Raw genomic sequence first — 11,343 nt, 5'->3', positions numbered from 1 at the left:
ATTTGTACCCAGTTCCAATGAAAAAAAAAGGTATTGCTGCCCAATAGTTGGTGTACAGTTAACATATGGGATTATGGTCTTTACTTCATTTGGAAAAGTGAATTTGGCAAAATAAGAACCTGGAGATAACATACAATAGTCTAGTCCAGTGGCAGGCATTGAGTATTCCCAACCTTTTACAGACATTAGAGAAAGTTTTCTAGCTTGGATCAAAGCCCACTTTTCACTTCTGACCCTTAGAAATATCCATGTTTGAACAAATTGTATAATCTATTCAAGCCTTGACATCAATACTCCATAAAATAGATTAGATTGTCTCTAAATTCCTTATTTACTTCTTGTCATCTATCACACAATTGTTTTAATTGTTCTGAAATTTTCTGCACTAGTCACTACTGAATCACTGTCAAAGTGAAACATGGTAATTGGAATGTTATTCTCATTTCCTCTTCTAAGACATGGGCCTCCACAACAGAGGGTGTACTTTCAGGTTAGGGAATTGAGTCACTGCAAGCAGAGAATATGTTGGAACATGTGGGTATAAAATCTGAGGTGAGGAAGGAGAACAGGAATAAAAAGCCATCAAAGTCATCTCCTCTAAGGACCTTCCTGGTAAGTGAAAGTGACACAAAAGCTATTAGGCTGCTGAGTGGGTGAGGAATGAAATCAGAGGCAGCACTTGGGATAATGTACTTTTCTTATATGTGTTAATGTGGTAGAGGACTGATATGTACTAGCCATAAAATCACTTGTTTGTTCTTGACTGTACTTTCTTCAGTCTGTTGTATTATCTACATCCAATACTGCTGGATGAAGGTATGAAAAATGATTTTAAAGACATTTTTGCTCTGTGAAAAATGATATTCATTAATACAAACCACAATGCTAACTTTGTTACTACTTTCCTATAATGTCATGAAATGCTGATAACATGTTATTGACATTTTGCGCTTCACCATATTAGCAAGTTCCACTGGAGTATGGCCCACTGTAGCCTCCCCAGTACTTACCTGCATCCCCATTGCACCTTGACGAGAGTAACAATCCCACTGCCCTGTCCCTTTGGCTTCACTCAGTGCCTTGCTATCTCTAGGCCTTTCTTATGATTCTGTAGAACCCAACTGAAGAACCAAATCTGAACCTGAACTCTGCCTTGTCCTCTGTGTTTCTGCTATTATAACCCATATTCTCCTTCAAGCAATGGAAATAGTTTAAACTAATTAGAGGAATGTTGGGAAGTGAGGGAAAGAAGAAAAGCACAAAGATTAATCTTTCTCTGTCTCATCTTGCTACATGTCAATGATGAACTTGGGCCTCAGTTCCTTTCCTAACTAAGTAATTGATTCACTTTGTAGGCTTGGCAAGCGGCATCTTGGAGATTCGCATCACAAAGTCAAAAGAGATTTTGGCAGGTTTGCACATGTGTTTCTTTTTGCTTTTATTTATTTTTTTAATGTAGCCCAGTGTTACAGTTAGCTTCTCATTACTGGCAGAAAGTGCCCAACCAAAATCAGTTTATGGGAGGAAAGTGTTGGTTTGGGCTTACAGAATTGACGGGGAACTCCATGACTGCAGGGGAAAAAGGAGCATGAGCAGAGGCTCGACATTACCTCCTGGCCCACGTCAGTTGGACAACAGCAAAAGTGTGACAAACACTGGAAAAAGGAAGCTGTCCATAGCTTTCGTAAAGCTGACACCAACCACACACCTCCAACAAGGTTTTAATTCCCAAATTGTCATCATCAGGAGATTATGCATTCAGAATACATAAGCCTTTGCGGGACACCTGAATCAAACCATTATACTCAGTCTAGCTATGAGCTGGCTAGGTAAGTGAGAATGACCTTGAAGTTCTGATTCTCCTGTTTTACCTGTTGATTACTAGCAGTACAGGTGTGCACCATGCCTGGATTATGCAGTGCTGTGGCTTGAACTCAGGGTTTCACATGTACTGGAAAAACATTCTCCTGGGCTTTGTCCCCATTCCATAGATTTTTTTTTTTCTTTTTAAACTGGTGTGTTTGGACCTGCATAGCATCCTAGCAGTCTGGGGCTCATCTTCGTATCTGTCATTCAAAATGCTGACACATACTCCCACTCTAGTTCTCCCTTATTTTCATTTCTCTATAAATCACTGTTTTTACAGCTGGATCATACTGTAGTGTTGCTCCATTGTTTTGGCAGTACATATTGTCTCCCTGTCTCTTCTGAGCATTCCATGAAAGCAGTGGCCACTGAAGTTTCTATGCCTCCTCCTTAATGTCCCTGTAGACAACATGAATGACTATCTATAGAGAAATGCTGACAGAATATTACCACTTTTATATAGGACATCATTGCATGTTACAGTACTAAAGGAAATATAGCAGAATGTTATTCAGAGATATGCAGGATTCCTTTCTACTAATATGGAGTCCTTGAGTCTAGTAGTTTTAATTGTGAGAATGCCTCAGGAGACTCTAAGAATATCAAGACAATCATGACAGATTTCACTTGTTCATCTCTGTTATTCAGAAATAGCAGGACCAAATTCTATATTATTATATTGCCTATAAAATGATGTTATAAAAGAATATTTTAGTTCTTAGCACAGTATTTCCATTGAGATTTAATAGTTTTTATTGCCTTTTCTAGATGCCAAATACCTAGATTTTGTGCTATTGTGCTCACTTCTTCCCTTGACCATGGTAAAGCCATTCCCAGGCATTACTGAATGCCTATTTCTGATCTGCTTCCTTTCTCACAGCCTGAGGAGCTGTACATGGGGCTAGAGTATCTCATGCAGCTCCTAGGACAGTCAATGTTCCCTTGCAGAAGACAAAAAGCAAGGGCTCCAGTTGTCCGTAAGGGTTGACAACTGAAGGTACAAGAAATGACTTACTAACAAATGAGTAACTTTCTTGATAAAATGCTTTTAAGTTTTTTGTTTATTTATTTATTTGAGTCACAGACAGAGAAAGAGAGAGAGAGACTGAGAGAGAGAGAGAGAGAGAGAGAATGGGCATGCCAGGGCTTTCAGCCACCGCAAATGAACTCCAGACACTGTGCCTCCTTGTGCATCTGGCTAACGCAGGTCCTGGGGAATTGAGCCTCAAACTGAGGTCCTTAGGCTTCACAGGCAAGCACTTAACTGCTAAGCCATCTCTCCAGCCCTCCATAAAGTGTTTTTATTTATAAAGCCATAGAAAATATGCAGGGCATGGTAAGACATGTCTTTAATCCCAGCATTTGGGAGGAGGAGGCAGTAGAAGGATCTCTGTGAGTTCAAGGCCAGCCTGGGTCTGCAAAGTGAGCTCCAGGTAAGTCTGGGCTAGAATGAGACTGTACCTTTGAAAACCAAATTATGCTCATCATCACCTTAATCTTAAAACACTGTCATTATTTTTTCCTGCTGCACAGTTAACAACTAGTAAATACTTGCTGATTCAACTTTGAGATCTGATATTCCCTCTTCCAGGAAGCCTCCCAGGCCTCCTTAGTAGAACTGATTTCTTGTTCCTCTGTGCTCCACTACACCACCTTCTCCTCAGATGAACAGCACTGACCAGCTTACTGCCCTGGTGCTTTCTATGTGGCATCTGGCTAACCACACCTGACTTATGATTTCAATATTCCAATGTCAATTCTCACAGTGCCTATAGGTGCATTCTATAAAGATACCTGGAGAAATGTTACTTAATATATTTCCCAACACCATGTTTATAAGACACTGGAGAAATTCTTCTCTGTAATTATACCTTAAATGCCTGTGTTTTTCTTAGATACTATTTCAATATATTTGGTGTCATCTAATGAGTGTTAAATTCCATGTCTAATGAAATTTATGGTCTTATCTGGATGTATCCCTTGAAAGGACTCAGTGTCTTGTCTCTTGGTCAGCCTCACTTTGGTCCCATTAGGTCTCTTTTTTATTTCCCAATACTTCTGCTGTAGATTATTTAGTGTGTTTAGGTGTCATGCAATATTCTTGAATCTTTCCTTTGTTCTCTGGAATAATGTGGGGCATGAATAAGTATCTCTAACATATTTTAAAGTTAACATTATTTCTTGCAATATGACACTGGGGTTCAGTACAATAGAGTACCACACATTTTTTCTCACCTGAAGAAATTAAACATCAAGTAAGGAAGACAGAAAGATGCAACAATTTAGATGGTGTCATTCTCTGAATGAGGGAAAAGAAGAGGAAGACCAGATTTGGGAAGGCTTTGCCAACACAATTCTAATGTAAATAATAATTCGTACAACTGACAATCATATAACCTTGTTTGGCTAACAAATCATTCAAACCCAAATAATAGTTACACTAATGACTGTGTGCATGGCCATCTACAGTGAGCAAGGATCATCTGGTTTGTTTCTCACAGCAATTCTTTGATGGCAAGGGTCAATGGAAACTCATCCCTATTTTGCAGATGAGAAAGTCAAGTTTCCAAAGGGCTGAAAGACATGGTCTCAGAGGTACAGGGTTTACTTTGCCTCTCTATGGTCTAGCTATATTTTATTGTATGTGTGTGTGTATTTTTCTAGTATTAGAAGTATCAGAGTACCAATGCTAAGTGTGCAGGTTGTATGTATGTGTATGTATGTTTGTGAACTATGAAGACAACTATGAATACTATGAATAGAGCTATTCTTATCACACCTTCTTTATTACTTGAGGTTTTTTGCTTGTGGTAGTTTGAATGTATGGTCCCATAGACTCAGGCTGAATTCTGCTGGCTATCTCACTGGCAGCAGATCTTGAGTCCTGTCCTAAGGTAGTGGAAAGCATCTTAGTGCTTGGGATACTCATACCACTGGTGTTTTATGCTGCCTGCTTAGTGTTGTCTCTCTGCTACAATCTGTGTGAATGAACCAGCTTCATCTGCCATTGTCAGTGTTCCCCTGGAATTACCAAGCTTGAAATACATTCTTCTCTCTCATAAGCTGCTACTGGTTGAGTGTTTATCCCAGCAATGTGAAGCTGACTCCAACATTGCCCCATGATTATGACCAGTAGACTTCTTGCATAATGTTGTCACCTCTAGCTCCAGCTTCCTGGGTTTGTCCAGTGTCACCTGTTTTCAGCCTTCTTGACAAGATTGAATCTGGTACAAGGATGACATGCCTGTATTAAATCTCTAACTTTAAAATTACCTGAACCATAAATATCAAAATGATCTTTATTATGCAGTTTCTGTAAGTTGGAATTAAGTATGAACAGAATATGAGTCATCAAATAACTACTGACTGATTAACATGAAGCTTTTTATCAAGAATAGTAGATGGTGACCAAGCCTTGGAAATAGGTTCCCACTTCTTGGTTAGAGTCGTTTATTCATGCCATGGTTAAATTATAACTTATGTATAACCATAAGTTATATATATATATATATATATGTATATGTTTGGGTGAGTTTTAAGGGATAAGTTTATATTTTTGTGTGCATGCATTTTAACAGGAATGAAGAAGCTGAGCATAGGGAAAGAGAGGATTACATTAAAGATGATATAATTGCATGTGCAGCATATGATCAGCTCCTGAGAATGATGAATCTTGATTCTTCTATCTGATTCACCTCTCTGGACCCAGTACTGAGTTATAAATCCTGAGAAGCCTAACTAGAAGTCTGTGAAAAGCCCCCAAGAAAATACACACTCTGGCATGAAACCATAGTATTTTAAAGCAGCTATTACTATTCAGCACTAATCTTGTAAGTGCTTCCTTCATGAGAAATTGCTGTGGACACATTGTGTACTCCATCTATCAAAAAATAATAATGATAATAAATAATTGCATTTGCTAACTTCTGTCCCTAGATGCAAAAAGACCACAAAATGATTAGGTAAATAAGATGCTGTGTGGGGTTACAGACACGTTCTGGAAATTTGTAACTTCCATGAATGTAAAATAAAATAACAACCAAAGTAATAACAGATCTTTCTAGATCCTTCGGTTAGTCTCCCTCAATCAGTTGTTTATTTCTCATACCACCCAGATACTAAAGCATTTGGCATCCATGGGGTCTTAGTATTTAAATCTGGAAGGGAAGGGAAGCTCTCCCACCCTGGTTTTATCTGTGGACTGGATAAAGGTTTGGAATTTAGCAATAGGCTTTGCTAGCTCAGCTTGTGAAAATCACATTCTTTATCAGCTCCCCAGATGGTTTAGATCATTAAAAACACAACACAACAAAACAAAAGCCCTTCAGAGTATACACTGTGAAGATATTCTCTAATTTCCAAGAAAAATAAATATATGTTGAATTTCTCACAGATTTCTCACACTTTCTTGGTATACAGCCCGAATCACTGTGCTGAATGGGAACTTAAAGCCACTGTTTCAGAAACTCAAAGCCTTGTGTGAATACCTTGCTTACAACAGCCCCCTTGCCTTTCCAGCCAGTCCATCAGCCCGCAACTCTGAGGCAGTGTTTATCTCTTGGGGCTCAACTTAAACTGAAAAGTGGATGTCTTTATTCAATGAATTTGGGGCAAATGCCTCCCTGTAAGCAAACAAAAAGGCTGTTTCAAGTCAAAGAGACCTCAAGAAACTATCCTACCATCTGCTGAGGAGAGAGCAAGGAGCCTGTGGGCCAATAGCTCTTTACTGAATAGAAGAAATAGTATTATTGCCTGCATTTTCGGCAATGCTCTTTGGATCAAAATATTACAATCTCAGCATAGAACTACAGCAAAAAGGGCAGCGCTCTGGATGCCGAATGGCCAAGGCTTGGTTTACTCTCATGTGGAAATAAAACTGGGGGGCTGAGGAGGCTAGGGTTGCAAGGAGAAAGGGAGACCCTAGCTAAGCAGGCATGCACCAGTGAATAAATGGCTGGCATTTGCAGAGCTGCATTGCAGGGGAGCTTTTAGCGGTTTGCCACTGCCAGCTGATGTTTCTGGCAACATCACTGCCAAGAAGCCAAAAAAAAAAAAAAAAAAAAAAATGAAAGCAGGTGCAGAGGCAGAGGAACTGAATGTGGGGGGCCAAAGGGAGGGGTGTCAGCAACAGAACTTCTGTTGTTAAAAAAATGGTTGCCTTCATTAAAACCTAAACAATGGCTCATTTTGACTCTGTGTAACATTTTCGGTCCGCTAGAGTCTTGCACACACACTTAAGACAAGCCTCTTCCATTTACGCCTGGGACTAAGACTGTTTTGTTTGTCTCTCTCCAAAGCTGTGGATTGTCTGCGAGCCTGCTGAAGTCATGTCAGTGCAGCTTCCCTTCCCAAGCCAGGAGCATCTGCTTCGCAAAGGGCCTCTTGCCTCCCTCCCCTTCCCGCCTCTCGCTCCCTCCCTCCCAGCATGCCCCCTCTTCAGAAAGTCCCACTTCTACCCCAGCAGGGCCTGGGAACAGGGACCATTCCTGAACCCGGCCTGTCCTCGCCCCGCGCTGCTGCCAGCTCAGCTCTCTGAAATGCTGCTTTCCGATGAGAAAACAGACGTGGACCCAGTGTCGCTGCGATTTACATTTCCCTCAAAAGCTCTATGTTCTGTTCTGGCAACATTGTTCCCCAAGCCCACCACAAGCGACAGCAGGGGAAACACAATGGGGTAAGCGACAGGGAAAAGGCGTAAAGGTAAGGGTTCAGGACCAACAGAGGGCAGGGACGAAGGCTTGCCACGGGGCACACTAAACCAAGAATAAAGGCTTCAGACATCTGCCTGGCTGCGCCCTCCCCGGTGAGGCCTTCACCAGTAGGGTCCCAACAGGACAGAATGCCAGAGTCATCTTTCACAGACACAGGACAAAAACAGCCTGCCGCAGCCCTCTTGCCACTGTGATGGAGCAAGATGAGGCAGCAGGCAGTCGCAGTCGCAGTCGGTGCTGGCCTGAAGAGCACTTTGTTGTTCTCTAATGGACGGGTTTCTGTGGGAGCGGAAGTGTATTTGTGTGTTCATAGGCCTTTAGATGATCCAGAAATGGTCACATTCACGTCCAAGCCGGAGGCTCGGCCCAACTCTGGTAACAAGAATTTTGATTTGGTGTGATTTTGTGATTCTGTGTGATTTTGATCTGGTGTGAGTAGGGAGGAAGTAACTTGATGGTTGGGAGTCAGGATCGGTCCAGCAGTTACGCTTGGGGAGGGGTGACCCTCACCTGCTCACTCTCCACAGCGTGCTGATGCCCCGGCAAACAGCAGGTCTGCTTTTTATCCACCTGTAGACCCAGAACAAAGTTGAGAGTCTGCAAACATAACCAAATAGGGTCAATTAAATGACAAAATAGTAAGTGGTGAATAAAACTAAATTCTTAAAGCAAGGGGACCTTGTGTTTCACTCTGCAGGAAATGTGATATTCTGAATGTGATAAGATTACCCTGCAAACCTGATCAGAACATTCAAAAGCTGGTAGGGAGAAGAGCCAAAACCTGACTAAGTTAAAGAGAGACATTTCAAAAACAAAGCAGAGATAACTAACAATATAAAACAAGGGTCAAACTTTAAGACCATTTACTTTAAAAAAAAGAGAGTAGGAATTGTAAGGGAAAAAATAAACAAGTGAGTAATTTAAAAATAGTCTGAATATGTGAAGATTTAAGGGAAATAAACTCAAATCATATGAGGAAATTAAAAAATTGTATGTGAAAACCTTAAACATTTTTTTTTGTTTTACATACAGACTTCATCTTTGTCAGGTATTAAGAGATCATTATGGTCACATTTAAATAGTACAGAATAGAAATAGCCTCATATCAAAATATTAAAGATTAGGAAAACTAGTATATGCATAAATCATTCTTAGGAAAACATCTTCTGACATGAGAAACTGTTTTCTAACTAAAATTCAGTTATAAAACAGTATACATGGATAATGTTAATAATGTGTATTATCCCAAGTTCCAGGATTACTGAGAGCTTTCTAAATTTTTCCCTTGAAGTCTTTCAAACTTTCAAAATTAAATAAATATAGTTTGAAGATTTTGTTGACAAGCAATCTATATATAAAAAACTGCACAAATATATTCAATGAATTTTACAGCACACCCTTGCAGTATTCACATCAGGAAACAATACCTATCCTTAGCATAAATATGTCAGCATTTTGTTTGATTTTCTAGTATTATATCACCCTTTTAAGTCATTTTGGACATTCTTATTGCATAGGATTCTGATTCTAATATTGTGGAGAAAATGGATTTAATAACTAGTCATGGCCTAGAAATGTAAGTGGAAAAGTAGCTAAGATTATTTATAAACAATTATATAGTTGGTATATTTGATGCAACATATCATTCTTTATGCATCATCTCCTCTTTGCACAATTATTTTACATACTAATTATGAAATAACTAATGAGTAGGGTATAACTGTGGAATGAAAATAAAAAAAAATGTTAAAGTACAAAATAAAAGGCAAAGCTCTAATTCTTTTTTTTCTTAGAAAATTGACCAATATCTTCAGAAAAAAAAATATTTTAAAAGTTATACCTATCTTGGTCTGTAGTAAGGATGAAAAAAATATTTTAGCAGTTTTTGTCCATCTTCTAATTGTGCATAAATGTTGATGTCTTTGGCCACATTGATTTTCTTTGTCTGTTGATGTTCAATAGAACATACAAAGTTGTCAGTCCATTTTCTAACTCCTGACCAAAAACATATTAAATTTTGATATCATAAAACCATATTTTACATAAGTTTGTTTGAAGTACCACCTCAACAGATGTTATAATATTTTTCATGTCTTTGAGATTGGTTCTACCAACTTTAAAATATTTTAGGCATAATTTAAAATATACAGATACTTATCTTTGTGGTCATGAATTTTCTTACTCACTAACATTCAAGTAACAAATTCTATAACCACATGACTACAGCCACTGTGTGTTCATTCTTCCACACTTGCTCTTCAAATGAAGGAAACTGTAGTACTGTGGGATTAGAAAAATGAACTCTCTCAAAAGCCCAGTTGTGGTAATTCCAAACTCTTGAAAACTTACTTCTATTTGTAACTTACTGTTCCAATTCCAATGGGGCTTGTTAGTTTACATGTGGAATACAACATTTACAAAAGGATGACTATTAAGTATGTGCTCATTTAAACCTCATATACATTGTATTAATGCTCATTAATCATGAGCAATGGGCCAAATTTCTCTCCTTCCCAGTGTGTGTGTGTGTGTGTGTGTGTGTGTGTGTGTGTGTGTGTGTGTTGATATCTTAACCCCTCATTCTACAGAATGTAATGCAAACGCCTTGAAGGTGGACTGTAGAGATTGCTCAGTGGCTAAAGGTGCTTGCCTGCAAAGCCCAACAACCTTGCTTACATAAATCATTTTCTATTTTCAAAATATAATTCAATTCTATAAAATGTTTTGCTAATGATGGGTTTGTAGGAGGTACATGAAATCATATTCTTTATTTTCTTTTTTGAAAATATGTCATTTGTATTTATTTATTTATGAGAGAGAAAGAGTGCACCAGGGCTTATGGCCATTACAAATGAACTCTAGATGCATGCACCTACATGTGCATTTGGCTTTTGTGGGTCCTGGAGAATAAAACCTGGGTTCTTAGGCTTCCAGACAAGTGCTTTAACCATTAAACTATCTCTCCCTTTCCCCAAATCATATGTTAATGGTGGTCTTCTTTAAATGAAACTGTTGAAAATTTGCTATTTATTAGGCTTTTGACCTATTGTATCTCAGCACCTACTGTCCTGAAATGCAGTATGCTTTTGTTTTTCACTTCCAACTGGTAGTTGAAGAGAAAAAAGACACATGTAACATGAGTTTGATAGCACACAAACATTCTAATAAATTTTAATACTAGCTAACATTTATTATGCTCAGCATTCCATGGATATTATCACATTTAATTCTCATAACATTTATGATGAGTTGGTACAGTTGTTATCATCACTTATTGCCAGATAATAATTACATAACCAGTACCTGAGAGGTTAGACAAGAAACTTTCTTCTTTGCATCACTAGGGATCACAGGCTTTGTATACCCACCATGCTCTCTAAGGAATTTTTATTTGATTTCAGACCCCTTGGGTTAGCCTCTTGGCCCATGAACATAAAGTGGTTGTTTGAATGTAAGTGCCCTCCCCTAGACTCATGTGTTTTGAATACTTGGGTCCTAGCTGGTGCCAATTTAGGAAGGTTGTGGAATTTAAGGAAGTGGACCCTTGCAAGAGGAGGTATGTCACTGAGAAAGGGCCTTGAGGTTTATTTATCCAGGTCACTGAGTGTTCTGAGCTTGTTTACTCAGGCTACCTCCTTCCTGCTGCTGTGACAAGATGTGGTGCCTGGTTGTCTGCTTTGCCGTGCCTTTCCTGCTATGACAATGCTTTCCTCAAACTATAAGCTTAAATAAATACTTTCCTAGAATTTGTTGATTTTGTTGAAAT

Source organism: Jaculus jaculus, chromosome 1 (assembly GCF_020740685.1).
Source record: "Jaculus jaculus isolate mJacJac1 chromosome 1, mJacJac1.mat.Y.cur, whole genome shotgun sequence".
Taxonomy (NCBI): domain Eukaryota; kingdom Metazoa; phylum Chordata; class Mammalia; order Rodentia; family Dipodidae; genus Jaculus; species Jaculus jaculus.
The sequence above is the reverse complement of the archived record's forward strand: the minus strand, read 5'-3'. Positions refer to the sequence as shown.